Consider the following 19,228-nt stretch of genomic DNA (forward strand, 5'->3'; position numbering starts at 1 on the left):
ATTGAATGGAATTGCGAGGTGGTGAATTTCTGTTTAACTTAACCTCCCGCCCTGTGGGGAAGAGAGGGAGAAGGACTCACCGTGTATCCTGGGCACGTGAAATGCACAGAAGGCTTTGTTTAATGCGTTTAATGAAGAGAAATCTCACCACAACCTTATTTGGTGGGAATGATTCTCATTTTCTCTCAGCTGATAAGGAAACGAGGTCAGAGAGATTAAAAACATGGATTACAGCTGCCCAGTGGGTGAGGGGGCGGACGCAGCAGGCGGGGCCAGGCCACCAGTTCTCAGCCTATGTCCCTCCACCCCCACCTCACCGCAGCGCCGTGCAGGTGGCAGAGGAACCTGCTGGCAGGTAGCTCTGCTCGGGCCTCTGCTCCCCGTTCCTCGGAGTTTATAGTGTTCCACAGAAACAGCTGCTAAGCAGCACGCAGGCTCTTACATCCTGTACTTGGATTTACTTCAATGCCTTTGAAAAGCATGGGGCAGTGTAAGACCTGACAAGGCAAAATCTGTTTACTCCTTACCACTCTAATTCCAGGGCATTTGGAAGAAAAGCACCTTAACACTAAGTGCACTTTGTAAGGAGAGGAAAGCAGAGCTTAGGCGGTGAGGGAGCTTCTCCTGTGTGAGGCCCTGCCAGAGGGCTTGCTCCGGGCCCGTGTGGGGCAGGGTGACTGCAATGCCCTCCCCCCCTCCGGCGCTGAAACAGACCCTCCTGAGAAGGGGGCGTCCAGAGCCTTGGAGGGAGCCTGGTCCCAAACACCATCAGGCACCCTAGGACAAGGTAGGCAATGGGCCTGCCGGGCTGTGAAGCAGAGCTTCTGGAACCTTCTGCCTGTCCTTTCTCCCGAATCACTGGCTCTTCGTTCTGTGCTGTCCATGCAGGGTCTATTTATAAAATTACGTCCTGGGCACCATGCTGTCATACAGAAAGCAGACTTTACAAAGAATAACCACTGAGCCATCTGTTCTTTGCTGCTGCAGGTTTTCCTGTTGTTTTGCTTTGCTCTGAAATGTCTGTAATATTTGTCCGGTGAGCCATGCCCAAAGTCAAGCCTGGCCTTGGGAACGGGGTGTAACTGTTGATCAGTGTGTCCTGGGTCGCATTGCACCGTCAGGCTTCATTTTTCCTCAGCTTGACTTCATTACAAAACAAAAAAAAGTACTGGCCTAGACCTGCCTGAATTTAGCGGCTCATTACATCCTCACAGCAGCATCTCACCCGGGACCCCCTGCCCACGGTAATAAAGTGCGGGAGAGTCTCCTGCAGAGCCTTTCCTGAGAGAACTGAGACCTGCCTCCCAGGCAAACACGCCAAACTCCAGCCTCGGTCAGACACCACGTGTGTCATTCCAAGTGGTCTGACCTCGGTCACCACGTGTGAGAGTCCAGGTGGTCTGGCCTCGGTCACCACGTGTGTCATTCCAGGTGGTCTGACCTCAGTCACCACGTGTGACATTCTAGGTGGTCCGACCTCGGTCACCATGTGTGTCATTCCAAGTGGTCTGACCTCGGTCACCACGTGTGAGAGTCCAGGTGGTCCGGCCTCGGTCACCACGTGTGAGAGTCCAGGTGGTCCGACCTCGGTCACCACGTGTGTCATTCCAGGTGGTCTGGCCTCGGTCACCACGTGTGACAGTCCAGGTGGTCCGACCTCGGTCACCACGTGTGTCATTCCAGGTGGTCTGGCCTCGGTCACCACGTGTGACAGTCCAGGTGGTCTGGCCTCGGTCACCACGTGTGTCATTCCAAGTGGTCTGGCCTCGGTCACCACGTGTGTCATTCCAGGTGGTCTGACCTCGGTCAGCACGTGTGAGAGTCCAGGTGGTCCGACCTCGGTCACCACGTGTGGCAGTCCAGGTGGTCCGGCCTCGGTCACCACGTGTGTCATTCCAGGTGATCTGACCTCAGTCACCACATGTGAGAGCCCAGGTGGTCCGACCTCGGTCACCACATGTGAGAGTCCAGGTGGATGGGCCTCAGTCACCATGTGTGAAAGTCCAGGTGGTCCAGCCTTAGTCACCACGTGTGACAGTCCAGGTGGTCTGACCTCAGTCACCATGTGTGTCATTCCAGGTGGTCTGACCTAGGTCAGTCACCACGTGTGTCATTCCAGGTGGTCTGACCTCGGTCACCACGTGTGTCATTACAGGTGGTCTGACCTCGGTCAGCACGTGTGACATTCCAGGTGGTCTGGCCTCGGTCACCACGTGTGTCATTCCAAGTGGTCTGGCCTCGGTCACCACGTGTGTCATTCCAGGTGATCTGACCTCAGTCACCACATGTGACAGTCCAGGTGGTCCGACCTCGGTCACCACATGTGAGAGTCCAGGTGGATGGGCCTCAGTCACCATGTGTGAAAGTCCAGGTGGTCCAGCCTTAGTCACCACGTGTGACAGTCCAGGTGGTCTGACCTCAGTCACCATGTGTGTCATTCCAGGTGGTCTGACCTAGGTCAGTCACTACGTGTGTCATTCCAGGTGGTCTGGCCTCGGTCACCACGTGTGTCATTCCAGGTGGTCCGGCCTTGGTCAGCACGTGTGACAGTCCAGGTGGTCTGACTTCGGTCACCACGTGTGACAGTCCAGGTGGTCCGACCTCGGTCACCACGTGTGTCATTCCAGGTGGTCCGACCTCGGTCACCACGTGTGTCATTCCAGGTGGTCTGACCTCGGTCACCACGTGTGTCATTACAGGTGGTCTGACCTCGGTCAGCACGTGTGAGAGTCCAGGTGGTCTGACCTCGGTCAGCACGTGTGAGAGTCCAGGTGGTCTGACCTCGGTCACCACGTGTGTCATTCCAGGTGGTCTGACCTCAGTCAGCATGTGTGAGAGTCCAGGTGGTCGTCTAGGTCACCACGTGTGACAGTCCAGGTGGTCAATGGTCATCGGATAAGCTGTAGACATTTTCTTCCTGTGCCCACCCCGGTGTGGTTTTTAAAGGGTTGTTGTTTAAGAAGTGCACACATACGTGTTACTGAGGGTCTCTTCTTCTCTGAAGTGTGTATTTGTGAGGCCTAGCCGGTTAGTTCTCCATGTGTCTTTTATCTTACCACACTAAGCCTGTGCGTGGTGACGTCGGTCACACAGGTGGTGGCGTAGGCTCAGACCACTTAGAATCCCGTACATGATAAAGTGTTTGTGGCTAATCCATAAGCTACTGTTAAGTCATCTCTGTATTTGCATGAATCGATCCTGAATGAGAAAAAGATTGTTTCATGATTGGATAATCCATAGCCACCTAATGTCCTTTCAAAATGCAGGTGGACTTGGGAGTGAGGGGCGGTCAGGGGAAGGACCGAGGTCCTTGAATCACCATGTGGCTTGCGCAGTGAGATGTACACACACCAGCAGGGATGCTCTGTCCGGTGACCGCACACCGCTCTTCTGTGGGGGCAATGGGAGCCCAGCTGGTAGGAGAGGCTGTGATGGCAGCAAGTGCCACGGGCACCATGAACGCTTGGTCTCTACTTTCAAGCCTGGTCAGGAGACATACGAATACCCGTGGAGCGCCCCCTTGGGCCATTGGTGGGAGCACAGACGTGCCTGGGAGTAGTATTTCCTTTCTTCTGATTCCATCTCACAGCAGTGGAATGGCCCACCGGGGCCCAGGGTCTGAGCGGCAGTTCAGTGTCATGAGTCCGATGCCCCGGACATCCATGGCGGCTCCGTGGCTGTCGAGGGAGCAGGGGCTGACACAGATGCCACTCTGGCCCCTCGGCAGATCCCAGCTGTGTAGTCGGGTGTGTTTCTTACCGTTTCTGCTCAGCTCGACTCTGTTTTAGTTTCAGGTGACCTGTTCAGTGGCTAGACCTCCCTGAGATTTCAAAGTGTTCCTTCCCTCCGATAAGTTAAGTGCCCAAGTGCTTTCTTCTTTCTTATTTATTTATTTATTTATTTTTATTTTTTTAAATAAACCTTTATTGTTCAGATTATTACAATTGTTCCTCCTCCCCCACCCCCCCCATAGCTCCCCTCCACCTGGTCACCACTCCACCCTCTGCCCTTACCTTCTCCCCTGTCACCCAGCTGTCCTCATCCATAGTTATATGATTTTTGTCCAGTCTCTTCCCATACCCCCAACTCAGACACCCCTGAAAATTATCAATCCCCTCCCATTCTATGCCCCTGATTCTATTATATTCACCAGTTTATTCTGTTCCTCAGATTTTTAATTCACTTGACTTTTAGATTCACTTGTTGATAGATATGTATTTGTTGTTCATAATTTTTATCTTTACTTTTTTCTTCTTCCTCCTCTTCTTAAAGAACATCTTTTAGCGTTTCATATAATACTGGTTTGGTGGTGATGTACTCCTTTAGCTTTTTCTGATCTGTAAAGCTCTTTATCTGCTCTTCAATTCTGAATGATAACTTTTCTGGGTAGAGTAATCTTGATTGTAGGTTCTTGCTATTCATCACTTTGAATATTTCTTACCACTCCCATCTGGCCTGCATAGTTTCTGTTGAGAAATCAGCTGATAATCATATAGGTGCTCCCTTGTAGGTAACTAACTGTTTTTCTCTTGCTGCTTGTAAGATTCTCTCTTTGTCTTTTGCTCCTGGCATTTTAATTATGATGTGTCTTGGTGTGGTCCTCTTTGGATTCCTTTTGTTTGGGGTTCTGTGCACTTCCTGTACTTGTAAGTCTATTTCTTTCACCAGGTGGAGGAAGTTTTCTGTCGTTATTTCTTCAAATAGGTTTTCAGTGTCTTGCTTTCTCTCTTCTTCTGGCACCCCCATAATTCTGATGTTGGTACTCTTGAAGTTGTTCCAGAGGCTTCTTACACTATCTTCAACTTTCTGGATTCTCTTCTCTTCTTGCTTCTCCAGAAGAGTGTTCTTTGCCTCTTTGTTTTGATTCCAAATCTTTGTCTTGATTCTTGCGTTCCTCTAGTCTGCTGTTGGGTCTCTGTATAATATATATTTTTTTATTTCAGTCAGTGTATCTTTAATTTCTAGTTGGTTTAATTTCTTTTTCATATCCTCAAGGGTCTTGTTCAATTCATCGGCCTTTTCTAGGAAATTCTTGAAAAACCTTATAATCATAGTTTTGAACTCTATATCCAATCTTTTGTTCTCCTTTTGTTTGAGATCTCCTCCCTTTTCTCGGCATTTTTGTTGCTTCCTTGAGTTGGTAGGGTAGCTTTGTGGGCCTGGGTGTCCTATATGGTTCAGTGGGTCAGCCTCCCAGTTGCCTAATGTGGAAACTCTTGGTGCATCCCTTTGCGGAATGTGTGTACACCCTTGTTGTAGTTAAGTCTTGATTGTTGTTGGTGTCCCTTATGCGAGTAGTTGAAATCTGGTGTTGTCTCACACCGACCACTAGATAGACTAGTTTCCGGATCTCTAATGGGGTGCAGTTCAGTTACTGTCTGAGGCCACCCTGCAAAAGCTACAGCGAGAACCACAGTCCTCTCCTCCCTGCTTGGAGCTTGGAGGCTTTGGAGCTGTCTGCAGCAGGTTGCAAGTTTGCTAGGTTAAACTGCAATAGAGAAGGCCATTCATATGCAAAAGCCGCTGCTTGGAGCTTGGGTGTGTTTGTAGATTGTGCAGGGCAGAGTCTCAGGATATCTCTAGGCTAAGGCGTGGCATACAGCGAAGGCTGCCAGTCAGCCTTCTCTGCCTCTCTGACCATGTCCCCGTTTCTTGAGCCCCCGCACAGCAAACAATTATTCTTGCACGCAGCTCTGCAAGCAAGCCACCTTCACTTTCCAACCTGATGGCAGTCTAGCTTCTCCCCAGAAACTGTATTTCAGAGAGATTGGGAGCTTGTCTCTCTTCGGGTTGAAGAAAGCAATGCCCTCCGCCAGCCGGGATCCTCATCCTGCCCTTATCGCGGTCGCGCCCCTGTACCTCAGTTTTTCAGCGCTTGTGTCCTGAATGCTCCTTTCTCTTTCAGTCTAGTTGTAGCGCTTCCTTTCAGCCAGCTTTCCTGTGGTTCTGGGTGATAGACGTTTTGTCTTAGTTGTAGTTTTGAAATTGTTGTGCGAGGCAGCAGTTTAGGTGTGTTTACCTAAGCCGCCATCTTGGATCCTCTCTTCTCTCTTTTTTTAAACAGTTTTAAAAAATAATTGGTTTGAGAGAGAGAGAGAAAGAGAGAGAGAAATATCATTTTGTCATCTTGTGTATTTATGCATCATTCATTGATTGCTTCCTGTAAGTGCCCTGACTGGGGATGGAACTTGAAACCTTGATGTACCAGGACGATGCTACAACCAACTGTGCTACCCGGCCAGCGCCTGCCATGTGTTTTCCAAGTGAAGCCAGTGCTTCCTGTTTGGAAGAAACATGCCTGGGACACTTATGATAGAGAATGTGTCTAAGTTTCCCAGTTTTACTTGGAAAGCACTGCTTTGCTGCTTTAGTCTAGTTTTCTGCTGTAACCTATTCCCCCCTCTCTTGGCCCCCTGCCCTCTGCCCCCAGTGGCCTTTTATCTATCCCAGAAAAATGCCCACTCAAAGCCACTTACTTTACGGTGTTCCTGTGCCTCAAACATGAAATGAGCCCAGCTGGTGTGGCTCAGTGGTTGAGCATTGACCTATGAACCAGGAGATCACAGATTGATTCCTGGTCTGGGCATATCCCCAGGTTTTGGGATTCCAGTGTGGGGCATACAGGAGGCAGCTGATCAATGATTCCTTCTGCATTGATGTTTCTGTCTCTCCCTCTCCCTTCCTCTCTATGAAATCAATTAAAAGAAAAAGAAATAATAAGGTGTTTATTTAAAAAAGAAATAGCATGAAATGAATACATTAAGTTTTTGTGTAAATTCCCTCAAATTAGAAAGATGTCACTAATAGAAGATTTACCAGTTGAACCAAAATTTACCTAATTGTGCTAAGGCAATTAAACAAACTCTTTCCTGCTCTGGACTTAAGAAAAACAATTTGGTGGCAATTTCCCAGATGGAAAATTATATTTTTTATTCCTAATTTTAAACATCACTCCAAGGCCATGTTATTTTTTGATAAAGGAAACATAAATATGATTTGGTAATAAATCTCAAAAATTTCCCAAGAACAGTAGGTTAAACATTTTCCCTAGGGCTCAAGATATGAATCAAGGGATCTATTTCATCAGCTTTAAAAAGTGATGGACAGAAAAAACAGTTACAAAGATGGAATAGGTCATTTTCCTCACGTTGCACTTCCTCATCCTGTGGAAGAATGGTGCCCGGTGTTGTGTCGATGCCACTAGAACAGAGGGGTCCTCACCTGCCCGCCTCCAACCAATCAACGTGGACAGGAGTTTGCAGACCATAAAGTAGAGGGTTAGCCCAGCCGGTGTGGGTCAGTGGTTGAGCATTGACCAATGAACCAGGAAGTCATGGTCAATTCCCCATCAGGCATATGCTCAGGTTGTGGGCTCAATCCCCAGTGTAGGGCGTACAGGAGGCAGCTGATCAATGATTCTCTCTCATCACTGGTGTTACTAGCTCTCTCTCCCTCGCTCCTCCTTTCTGAAATCAATAAAAAGATATTAAAATTAAAAAAAATAATAATAAAGTAGAGGTTTATTAGTTGAGGACATGGCACCCAGCCCAGAGTCCCAGGTGAGCTAGTCTCAGACCTGACTCCCGAGGGGTGGGGACATGGAGAAAGCTCACTCCTCGTGGGACTAGGGAGGGCGTGGGCTTCCGACGGTGGGCCAGGGGAGGCCTGGGTGGTCCTTGCACAGCCTCGTCTTCAGCTGGCGTCCTCCCGTCTGGTTTCGTGAGCGTGTGGTCCGTGGGGTCCTCCCCGTCCATGGCCTGGGGCTGAGCCAAGATGCCTTTCGCTTCACGGACCCTCTGCTTCCGCCTCAGCAGACCAGGGTGTCCCGGAGTCAGCACGGCGCTGACCGGATGGGGATCTGGGTGGAGGGTGAGGAGGGCGGGGGGCAGAGAGGAGGTGTCACCGTGCAGACACGGGTTCTGGGCGGACGGAGTGGTATCTCTGTCATCGCTGTCAGCGCGCTCTGGCTGCCAGGTTTAATGTAACCAGGATGCGGCCGAGGCTGTCTTACCACCATGCCGGGGACTCGGAGACCCCCCTGTGCCGAGGCCAGTCAGGGTGGCCGGCAGCACACAGCCATGGTGGCCGGCCGCACACAGCCATGGTGGCCCCAGCGCACAGCCATGGTGGCCGACCACACATAGCCATGGTGGCCCCAGCACACAGCCATGGTGGCCCCAGCGCACAGCCATGGTGGCCGACCATACACAGCCATGGTGGCCCCAGCACACAGCCATGGTGGCCCCAGCACACAGCCATGGTGGCCCCAGCACACAGACATGGTGGCCGGCCGCACACAGCCATGGTGGCCCCAGCACACAGACATTGTGGCCCCAGCACACAGCCATGGTGGCCGGCCGCACACAGCCATGGTGGCCGGCCGCACACAGCCATGGTGGCCCCAGCACACAGCCATGGTGGCCCCAGCACACAGCCATGGTGGCCCTAGCACACAGCCATGGTGGCCCCAGCACACAGCCATGGTGGCCCCAGCACACAGCCATGTCTAAGAACTCCTGTCCCCGACCTCCCAGCGGGTGCATGTCCTCTAAGCGGATGCTGTTCTGCCGGAGGCCAGCTTGCTGCGGGGCCTCGGGTCCCTAGCAGTATGGTGGTGCCAGAAATGCCCGACAGGGAGAGGACTCTGTCTGACCAGACCAACCACACACGGAGCAGGAGCGCAAGGCTCTTTCCTGCATTCAAAATTAAGGAGGCACAGCGGGCAGGTGACATGGAGTAGGGGAGCAGGGCCAGGATGGGCTACAGGATGGTTAACAAGAGGGGGGTCGCTTCTGGGTTTCACAGGTGTTCCCTGCAGACAGCTGTGTTCTCTGCATGCACACCTATGTTACACAGGTGTGTTGCCTGCATGCACAGGAGCCATGGGCAGGGTTGGCTCCAAACCTTCCCCTAAGGAGCTGTGGCCTAGGCGTGATTGCCCACCGGACCCGCCAGGTTAGGAACTTACGCTTTATGGCATCATCCTCTTGGCATCGCAGGTAGTAGGCACATCATCTATGAAAAGCCTTTTTCTCCTCTCTCCTCTTCTCGGGGCAGATGCGGGTTCACAGTGACTCTTCTTTGTGAGGGAGGCGGGAGGGGAAGATGGCCTGGCGTGCTTAGGAGAAATATTAGGATATTAGGGACAGCTAGCACTGAGTTCTCATTGGGAAAGATACTTTAAGTGGCTTTATAATCTATACTAATAAAAGGGTAATATGATAATTAGACTAGACATCTTCTGGACATCCTTCCAGACAAAGCCACGATGGCGGCGGCAGAGGCGGTTAGGGCCGATCAGGCAGGCAGGCAGAGGGGTTAGGGGTGATTAGGCAGGCAGGCAGGCAGAATGGTTAGGGACAATCATGTAGGCAGGCAGAAGGGTCAGGGGTGATCAGGCAGGCAGGCAGGCAAGCAGAGTGGTTAGAGGTGATCAGGCAGGCAGGTGAGTGGTTAGGAGGCAGCGGTCCCAGATTGTGAGAGGGATGTCCAACTGCCGGTTTAGGCTGAATCCCACAAGGATCCCACAGGGATCCGGCCTAAACCAGCAGTCAGACATCCCCCAAGGGGTCCCTGATTGGAGAGGGTGCAGGCCGGGCTGAGGAACCCCCTCCTGTGCACAGTTTTCATGAGGTACATAAGCATTATTTTTATACTCATCATGATAGTCTCTTTCACATGCTTACAGGTGCCAGCACTGACATTTTCCCCTACAGAAGCCCCACGAGGTCAAAGGTCCATTTACTTCATGGGACCAACATCCTTGCTCCTGGTGAAAACCACATTTTCTCTATAGAAACTGATGAAGCTAGGACTCCTGCCATCTGTTTTTCTTCCCTGTGGTGGGATCTCGGTGACTTTTTAGAGAGAAACGTGATTAAAAGTTTTTATTTTTATGTTCTAACCAAGTAAAGTAGACATTTACAAGGAATGTACTGAAGTGGGGCTTCTCCCAGATTGTAGACTACCTCACTGCGGTTCCAGCGAAGACCTGGAATGGCCGTGAACGTCCTGCTCGCAGCTGCGTCTTCAGCGTCCGGCACCTCCTTTGTGAGGAGGAGGGCGGGTGTGGGCGTGACAGTGGCTGCTGGGTGACTTCTCTCCACTAGCAGATCTGATGCCTTAACATACGCTATTTAGATACAGTCCTGTCCTCTGTGGCTTCGATGCCTCAGCTCCCTGTGCAAACACGGCCTCGCTGTGTGGCCTGGTCATTACTTCTGGCCGCGCCTCAGTCTCCGCACGTGGGGCAGGGCATGGAGGCTGTAAGGGGACTGACCCGGAGGGGATTGACCGGGGAGAAGTGCTCAGACCGGAGCCGCAGGGGGTGAAAGCTGTGCGTTTTACTGCTGCCCTGGCCTCTGAGATGACAGGGACCCAGACGCATGCGTGCAGAGGCCCTCGACCGTCCCCTGACCTCAGACGCTGGTTATTTTTGTGATGTCTGGGCCGCAGGTTCAAGGACAGGAGGAAGCTGTGTCTGGGCCGCCCGGAGCCGCAGAGTGAGGTCAGCGGTGGTTCTGGCCAGCCCTGCCCGGCTGGCGCTGGTGGCACCGCCGCTATCTGGCTGCCCGCGGTGCCAGCCCCACTTCAAAGCAGGGCCCCTCCTATTTTTAGCCCGCTGAGTGCCTCCTGAACAAAGGTCCTCTCGGGCCTCTGACTCCGCACGTGACAGAACAGTCCCGTCCTGGTGCCCTGGGGGTCGCATGCACGCCCGTCCGTCCTCCCCATCGGAGGGGAGCCCGCTGACTCCGCATGTGACGGAACAGTCCTGTCCTGGTGCCCTGGGGGTCATGTGCACGCCCGTCCATCCTCCCCATGGGAGAGGAGCCCGCTGACTGCCCCGCACGGCCGGAGGGCGAGGCCCCGGTGAGCCCCGTGCTGCCCAGCGGGGCCAGGCAGCACCCCCGGGTCAGGGCAATGCCCCCGGTCATGTGATGTGAGATGGAAGCAAGGACGGCTTCCATCTCACACCCAGACCCTTTCTCTCTCAGGGCTCCCTCAAATACTTTTTAAAAGTGAACTGAGCCCGGCCGGGGTGGCTCGTGGTTGAACATCGACCTAGGAACCAGGAGGTCACAGTTCCATTCCTGGTCTGGCACAGGCCTGGGTTTGGGCTCCGTCCCCAGGAGGGGACATGGCAGGAGGCAGCCGATCCATGATTCGCTCTCATCACTGATGTTTCTCAGTCTCTCCCTCTCTCCCTTCCTCTCCGAAATCAGTTCAAATGTATTTGTTAAAAAGTGAGTTGACTTAGGATTGACAATGTAATGTGAAAGTGAACCTCACAGGAATTAAGATGCAGGGTCCGAGGGAGTCAGGCGAGCAGCTCTGGCCACCAGCCGGCCTTGCCCCGGGCCTGGCGTGCGGACTGCGTTCTCAGGCCGTTTAAGCAGCATGTGCTCTCGTGCTGCCCGTGTTCTCAGTAACACGGCTCAGAGTCCTGCGTCCATAGTGGTCCTCGGCCAGCAGCAATGGGCAGTCCCCTCTTTGTTTTCTTATCTTTGTTTTTTAAATGTATCCTTTATTGATTTCAGAGAGGAAGAGAGAGGGAGAGAGATAGAAACATCAGTGATGACAGAGAATCATGGATTGGCTGCCTCTTACACGTCCCCTACCTGGGATGGAGCCCAAAACTCAGGCGTGTGCCCGACCAGGCACTGAACTGGGACCTCCTGGCTCATAGGTGGGTTCTCAACCACTGAGCCACACCGGCCGGCCAGGCAGTCCCGGCTTAGATAAGAGCGCTGCCACAGAGCCTCCCCAAACTGCACGTGGCGGAGGAGAATTTAAGATTCACCCGGAGAAGGCAGATCCCAGGGAACATGAGGTAGAGGCTGTTTTATTAAGAGACTGGAACAAAAATGATCTAAAAATTCTCCTGACCCCTGACCCCTGCTCGATTGTGTGTAAATAACCCCCAGGGAACGTTTGCCCGATATTTAACAATCTCGATAAAGGAATTCCAAATCTCCACGGAGAGTTTGCCTGAGACTTTTCTCAAGGCGGTTTAAGCCCCTCAGTCCCGCAGACTGAACGGCAAACCTTCTCTCTCCACGTGGAAACCTCCTGCCCGTTAGAAAACCGATTCCTTGGCAAGTGTTGCTTCGTCCTACTGGTCTCGCCAGACTTGCCTGGCACGTGGTTTGGTGTGTGTGTGCTGCGGGTGAGGGTGGACAGAGTCTGTGTGAGAGCTGCACCATTTGCCACGGACCCGGGGAAGGGCTGGGCGGCCGGCGTGACCCCTCATCGCGGGAAGCCGGCCCACCGCCGGGTTCTGGGACAGGGACACGGCCGTTCCTTCCTCAGCAGACACCGCGCACCTGCTCGCCAGGCCCTGTCCCAGGCCGAGGGCGTCCTAGCCGGAGCTAGATTCCGGGGGAAGAGGCAGTAAGCAAATTAACGAAGTAAAACGTGTATCCCTTTAGGTGGCCGTGCACCTAGGGGAGAAATCAGGCAGCGAGGAGGGACGGGGATTTGAGAGGCAGAGAGACTGGCCCAGTGCGGCCACGTGGTGTGAGTGAGGCCTGAGTGAGGCGGCAGAGCCGTGGGTGCTGGTGCCGGGAGGGGCAGGGTCAGCAGGTGCCGAGGTCCTGGGGCACCGGGTGCCCGGTGAGGTCGTGGCAGGAAAGAGGCCCGCGCAGGCAGATCAGGGGGCAGGGAGCCCTGGGGGGGGGGGGGGGGGGGGGCTCGGGGGCTGGAGTGCCACCGGTACCCCCAAAAGGCTGTGGGTTCCCTGGCCGCTCAGGGCCCACACGGGAGGCAGCCTTCGCTGTAAAGAATCCCTGAGCTCCTTGTTGTCAGGACGTCATTCAACCCCGGGCTGAACGTGCTCATTTCTGAGTCTCCGCTCTGATGACACTGAAGCAGCAGGTGGGAGAGAGACCCGACAGCAAGCTTGTGTCTTTCCTCCAGGGCTCGTGCTCTGAGCGTGTGCCTCAGGGGTCCTCAGCCCTCCCAAAGGGGCGGCAGTCACGCTCTCCGGTTAGGATTGGACGGACGGACAGATGGACGGACGGATAGACAGACGGACAGAAGGGAGGCGTCCCGCACGCTATGAGAGGGGGAAAGCTGCCTTTCTCTTCGCCATGCCAAATGCCAGTGCGTCTTGCGATTCAGACAGTCCCTCCTGGTCCCGTCCCGCTGGGCGGAGAGTCCCTCGTCCGGCCGGCCTGTGGCTGGGCTGCCACAGCGGAGCTAAGAGGGGGTTGTGAGGGCGAGGACCTCGGGGAATAGTAGCTGCTCAATAAAACACGTGCTGAGTGAGCCATGACGCCAACGCGTGGGCAGTGGGACGTGGAAACCAGCCTGCCCACGGTGATGACTGACACCGAGCTTGGCCCCGCCCACCCTGGCTTATCACAGGTGACATGAGGATTTTGCTGGATTCAACCATTATTACTGGCGTTTCAATGACTGAAGAGAGAAGCCACACCCGTCCTGCGGACCCCCATTCCTCTGCGTGAGCCGTCTCCGTTCGTGTGCCCAGCGGGAAAAGCAGACACAACACCGGGATCAGAGATGCCCTGTCCGGCCCAGGCGTGCTATTCACTTTAAAGTTAATAACGTGACTGAGAAAGAAAAGCTGTTAAAACCGCTCACCGGCCCTCGCTGGTTTGGCTCCACATACAGAGCTTCGGCCTGTGTTCTGAAGGGTCACGGGTTCGATTCTGATCAAGGGCACAGGCCCAGGTTGAGGGATCGATCCCCAGCAGGGGCGTGCAGGAGGCAGGTGATCAATGATTCTCTCTCCTCACTGATGTTTCTCTCTCTCTCTCTCCCTTCCCTCTCTGAGATCAATAACAATATATTGAAAACAGAACCAAACACCATCCATGGAATTTGAGCACACTCACCATCCAGGCAATGCTCCTGGTCCCGGAGGGGGTGTGAGGGTGCGGCCCAGGGCGCCTGCTGCTCCCACCAGCCTGGCCTTCAGCGCCTGGGGGGGGTTGGGGGGGGGAAGGGCGGGGCCCAGCTTTCCAGCCCCCTGTGCCCGGGAGCAGCCTCTCCAAGGGGAGTCTCAGGGACTTGACTGCCCAAGAAACAAGTATGGGGGGGCGGGGGGGGAGACACGCAACTGGGATGGCGGGAGTGCTGCCCAGAGACATGGCCGCCCCATGCTCAGGAACGAGACCCCCCCCCCTCCCCCAGCACAGGCCTGCCTCCCCTGGGAGTGGCGTTCGCACGTCCAGCGCTCACCTGTCCCTGCTGCAGGGAGGGCTATGGCGAGGTACACATTCCCAGCACTTGAGGGAAGTCAGGGGCCGGGGCCACGGCCTGCTCCAGGGATAGATGTGTCCTATGCATTCTGTGTGGGGGCACAAGCCGCAGGGCGATGGGCAGAGCATGCAGAGGTAAGTGAGGGGCAGACAAGGCTGGGGGCTCCCAGGATGACAGGGAGTCACGCCAAGGAGACTTGGGAGCCTCGGAGCTACAGGCTCAGGGATGGGAGCGACAGGAGGCTGAGTCCAGTCTGGCTCAGAGCCCTGCACACGCCTCGGTGGCTGGCCCAAACTGGGCTCCAGGGACCGGCTTGTGCAGGGCGTGGGCACAGCCCACTAGCATAAGGTGACCAGACAGTCCCGATTTTTAACAATTTGTCCCGCATCTCACAGCGTTTTAAAAAAGTCCCGATTTTTGGAAAGAATCTCTTGGAAAAAATCAGGACTGTCCCACCAAAAGCGGGACGTCTGGTCACCTTTCACCAGCTCCCAGAGCAGCAGCCGCCGGCACGAACCACCGTGGACCAGACCCCTAACCCTGTCCTTGCTTCTAGGAGGGTGGACGCTCACTGTCTCTCCCCGGAAGGCCCGTCCCACTCACCGCGTCCGCGACACCGGCCTGGGCCCGCCGGCCTGCTCACCGCCACCCCGCCTCGCCCGACTGGAGACTCGCCCCCTGGGACGCGGCCGCCGAGCCTCCTCTGGGCCTCCTGGAGGACGCCTTCCCACCCAGCGACATCCGGGCCTCCGTCGTGGCCAGCGTGGTCTGGGCCGCCCGCAGGAAGGGGCTGCCCCGCGCCCCACAGGCCCCCACCGCCAGCCTGGGCCCGTGGGAGAGGCCAGGGCATCACGGGCGCCCCTCCCCAACAGCAGCCTGCCCACCCTCTCCCAGTGGCTGCACGCCTCCTACAGGCAGCCTTCCCGGGATGATCCTCAGATGATGTTCCTGGAGACCAGGTCCGAGTACTGCCTCTCGGCAGCCGAGGGCAACTACAACCCCCGGCCCAGGGGCTGGAGACGCCCCACCTGAGGCGGGAGGCGGGTGGTGGGCCCCGTGACGGTGGCTTTTAGCCATCTCCCTCACAGGACACAAGACTCCTGCAGTAGCTTTAGATTCACTTTGGTCGTAGCATGTTCTCAGAAGTCACTTGAGGGGTGTGTATGCATGCACACGCGTGAGCACGGATCATGCCCGTGTCTGCTGACAGACACAGAACTTCTCTGAAGAAAAAAGTCCCTTCTCTGCGTGGACAAGCCGGCTGGTGTCTAGCTCACAACGTGAACCCCACTTCTCCCACGGGTGGGGGTAGCCTGGCAACCAGCGCCCGCTCGGGCACCGCAAAGGGCCGTTCCCTCTGCGGCCGGTCCGGGGAGGAGCGGGGACACGGCCTGCCGACAGCAGCAGCACCGCGGACGGGGCGGTGGGAGGGTACCATCAGCGAGGCAGGGATGACTGCACTGAACACCGGCCCCTTGGGGTTGTTTTAAGCATCCCCAGGAACATTTAAAAAAAGTCATAAAATTCAGGTTATTTTGTGGAGCGGCCACATCGGCATTCTCAGAAAGAGAGGGAGACGGTTACACGCCGCCTGAGGGTGAGACAGCTGCACGCCACAGAGGGCGTTTGAGGGGGACGGGTGAGGTGTGGGGAGCAGGAAGGTCTAGGTGAGGGCGTTTAATCCCCTTAAAGCCAGCGGCCTGAGGCAGAGGCGCGTTCGGGGCTCCAGTGCCCTTGCTGGTGAGGGATCTGGGCTCACATCTGACGCCCGGAGCTCTCACCAGCGGAGTGAGCTTTGTGTGTCCATGATGCGTTTGGCTGCTCATCCTCTCAACGGGGGCTGAGCTTCCGCACAGAATGAGGTCGCCGGGGGCACTGCCTGGGTCACCGAAGGTCCGAGGGTTGTGCTACGTGTTAGTGGAGTGAGGCTGACGTGAAGGAGAAGCTGCTGGAGGACTTGAGGACGTGTGGAGGGAGGTGTGACCATTCGTTCAGTTGGAGAAAGCCGAGTTCCTCTGCTGAGCTGTCCGAGGCCCATCCCTGGGGGCAGGCAGCCGCCCGCCGTCCCCTGGCCCACGCCCACCCGTCAGCATGCCCGCTCCTCTCTGCCCGGCCCACAGCGCCCACCAGAGGGCACGCCGAGTGCTTCCAGGCAGAAGCCAGGACTGAGAATATTCATAACGAAAAACATTTCAAGCACTGAAACTTTCTTAGGTGTTTAAGATGATTATTTTGCTTTGTTTCACTTTTTTAAACATATTTGCATTGAATTCAGAGAGGAAGGGAGAGGGGGAGAGAGAGCGAAACATCAGTGATGAGAGAGACTCATTGAGCGGCTGCCTCCTGCACGCCCCCACTGGGGATCCAGCCTCCAACCCGGGCCTGTGCCCTGACCCTCGGCCACGGAGCCAAAAGCGCAGGCTTGTCTCACGTTTCCACTCTTGGACGTGTCACTTCGATGGAGTCTCTCACAGAAGAAAACTGTGAAGTGTTTTCGGGACACAGTGACCCGGAAGTGGAAGAAGACAGATGTGAGGAGATCACAGTGCACTCTGCGGGGTGCCCGCCTTCTCCGTTTGTGGAGAAAAGGAGGACGTTCTCTGAGGTTATATTGTTACATGTCTTAGCCTGATACCATGTTAATTGTCTCAAACTATGTCATTATTGGTCCCTCAGAGTGTCTATGGCGTCCCTGTAAAGAAGGCATGAAGTATTGATTAGCCGGTGTCGGCCAGTTCTCATGATTCTCCCCCGCCCTCCTGGCTGCGTGGCCCCGGACGGCGGTGTTCTGAGACGTGGCTGGTCCGGCGGGAACGGTGCTGAGGGAGGAGGTCTGATCGTGTTGCTTTCTCTCCCCGGTTATAGAGGCTGCTTCCACTTCTCCCAGAGTCCGCACTCCAGTTCCAGCCCCACGCTGACACGATAAAAGTCACTACGCTTTCACTGCCCACAATGGAGAGAAGCAGGCGTGTTTTTTAAAAATGGTCTTTCTGTTGTTATTTTTGTAATGTTCTTTAGAGAGGAAGGAAGGGAGAGGGAGAGAGAGAAACATCACCAATCTTCTGCCCCCTGCATGCCCCCTGCTGGGTGTCAAGCCCGCAACCCGGGCACGTGCCCTGACCAGGATCCAAACCCGGTGACCTCGTGGGTCCTGGGTCTGCGCTCGTCCACTGAGCCAGCTGGGCCGGGCAGACATCGTAAGCAAATTATAACGCAGCCTCCAGCTCCCTGCGCCTGCCGACCAAAGCGCCCGGGTCCTAAGCTGCCGACTTGCCCCCGATGCCAGGAAGGGACACGCTGGACGGCGAGGGTGCCCGCTCCCCTCCCACATGTCAATGCGCTAAGTCATCTTCGCAGGAGTGACTCTGAGAGCACGTGTCCCTGCCACCCCCCCATGGCGGACTGAGAAGGCAGAGGCGATGTTTGAGGCCCCCGTGCCCCGAGGGCGGGCCAGTGGGGAGCCCCCAGACCCTGCCACTGCAGAGCCCTCCCCTGGGAGGGAGCCTCCTTGGGTGCAGACCGCACGGAGGAACCTTCGCACTGCGGGGCAGGGGCCCCGTGCGGAGTGCCCGTGTCTGTGGACTAAAGCGCTCCCCCTAACAGCCCAGGGGGCAGGCACAGCCAGAGGGACCCGCACCGCTTCTCCGCCTTGAGGCTACACATCTGCCAGCACGTGCGTGTGACGTGTTCGCTAAGATTATTCCGGTTTTGTCCGGTGTCTGAGTTTCATTCGGGCACCACTCCAGTCCGTGTACCTCTGCGTGGGTCTCTGCTATGTGCGGGCGCCATAACTCACGTGGGAAAAATGAATGAGAACATTGGGTAAAACGATTACACCAAGAAGGCTGGGCTCTTGGCTTAGAGAGGATTGTAGGCACGCTGGCTTCTGAGGAGGAGGTAGATGCTCACATTGATTTCTGGTCGGAGTAGGGGCCGTGTCCTGCCCTGAGAGGGCGGCGCACCTGTGTGTGCCCGGACCCTGTAACCCCGGCGCGCACGTGATGCACAGCAACGTGAGTAATAAAAGGACTTGAAAACCAACTCAGAGGCTCTTCATTTTTCCTTACAAAGAGCTGTTTTGAATTAGTCCTCACCCCAAGAACATTTAATCTCATCTACATATTTTCCAAATGTTCATTTCTACAATATCCATTTCCAGGCACAGCAAAAGAACGCCACTCTCATTGGCAGTATTTTAACTGTAACGTTTTAAAAACTATAGAAAATCTTATCTTCAAGTGCAAGTTAAGAGGTTTGAGATCCAAACATTTTCAACTAAGAGTCTTATTATTATTTTAAAAAACATTTTTATTGACTTCAGAGAGGAAGGGAGAGGGAAAGGTAGGAGATAGAAACACCAATGATGAGAGGGAATCATGGATCGGCTGCCTCCTGCACATCCACCCCCCACTGGGGATGGAGCACAACCTGGGTGTGTGCCCTGGGTGGGAACTGGACCCTGATTTCCTGGTTTATAGGGCAAACCCTAGCCTGTTGGTTTATAGGTCGACGCACAACCCCTGAGCCACGCCAGCCCAGCCAGATGAGGACTGCTGTAAAGCCAGCAGGACAGAGGGTGGTCGCTCTGCCCACCATGGGCTGGGAATGCCTCAGGAAGGCCATCTCCGTCTCCGGAGGAGCCCTGGGGCTCGGTCACTGAACTTTTCTGAGCACCAAGAGGGAGGCTCTGTTCTCCGACAGGAGGGGGTGGGGGAGGAGGAGGGGAGAGGGCGAAGGGGAGGGGGAGGGGGAGGGGAGAGGGCGAAGGGGAGGAGGGAGAGGGCAAAGGAGAGGGGGAGGAGGAAAGAGAGGGGGAGGTGGGGAGGGGAGAGGGCCTAACCGATTGACTTAGAATCGGGTTAAAGTGGCAGAAAACTGGGACCCTCTCCCCAAGGGGGAAGCTGATGCAATGGGGCTCACCTGCGTTCCACAGCCCGAGGCCGGGGGAGCTCCAGCCGGGGATCAGAGCAGCCACGGGGGAGCCCTGAGAGCAGCCCATGTGTCC

General features: G+C 55.2%; 1 pseudogene across 1 annotated transcript; it reads left to right on the forward strand.

Annotated features, from left to right (window-relative positions):
• Nucleotides 1–9,268: 9,268 nt before the first annotated feature.
• LOC311623405 (synaptopodin-2-like) lies at nt 9,269–18,256 on the forward strand (annotated as a pseudogene). The gene is made up of 2 exons: nt 9,269–9,286; nt 14,780–18,256. The product of its transcript is annotated as a synaptopodin-2-like (transcript).
• The last annotated feature ends 972 nt before the right edge of the window (nt 18,257–19,228 follow it).

Source organism: Pipistrellus hanaki, assembly GCF_964339955.1.
Source record: "Pipistrellus hanaki genome assembly, chromosome: 5".
In the NCBI taxonomy this organism is placed as follows: Eukaryota; Metazoa; Chordata; class Mammalia; order Chiroptera; family Vespertilionidae; genus Pipistrellus; species Pipistrellus hanaki.